Genomic DNA, 739 nt, shown 5'->3' with positions numbered 1-739 from the left:
TATATCCTTTAATGATTTAGCTTTGAGGCCATCAATATTTTATAATGAAGGAGGGGAGTGACAGTTCTCAGAGAACATAATTTAATTATAATAAATGGGTTGGGTACCTAGACCCACCCTTCAGAGCCTGAGTCCGGGCCGCGCTAGTCATTTTTTATAGGCTGTGTAGGGAGCCCGGCCGGCGCCACACCAAAGTTACTTTCTCTAGCTCAGCCAGCCTCCTCTTTCCTCCGTCCTGCCCCTCATTTTGCTGGGTGGGGATAAGGTGGGGGTCAGGGCGCCACCCCAGTTTCCCCATCCACCCCCACAGCTTCCCCAGCGCAGTCTTAAGTCCCGGAAACTCTCATCTGTGGGGGGGGGGGGAGGGCACTAATTAGGCTTTTGTGGACAAGACTCTGTCTTCTGCAAGGACTTTCTCCTCTTTGGGAGTCGCCTTCCTCCCGCTACGCCCTCCCCCTCCTCCCCCTCCTCCTCTTCCCGTCTCCCCTGCTGCCTGGAGCCGGAGAGGAGGCTCTGAGAAACCCTTGTAGTTTTAAATTCAATGTGACAGCTTCGGAAAGAGCGGATGATGAATCTCCTATTATTGGATCAGTCTATTTGCCGCTCAATGTCTCCCTGTAATTGGAGCAACATCACTTTAAAGGTTCAGAGAGTACAGCATTTCTGGTGAAAAATCCCCACAACACGCCGGTGAATGTTTTAAAGGGAAATCTATTAGTGAGGTGCGGAGGGCGGGGAG

This window comes from Chrysochloris asiatica, unplaced genomic scaffold (genome assembly GCF_000296735.1).
Source record: "Chrysochloris asiatica unplaced genomic scaffold, ChrAsi1.0 scaffold00034, whole genome shotgun sequence".
In the NCBI taxonomy this organism is placed as follows: domain Eukaryota; kingdom Metazoa; phylum Chordata; class Mammalia; order Afrosoricida; family Chrysochloridae; genus Chrysochloris; species Chrysochloris asiatica.
This window is presented reverse-complemented; position numbering follows the sequence as displayed.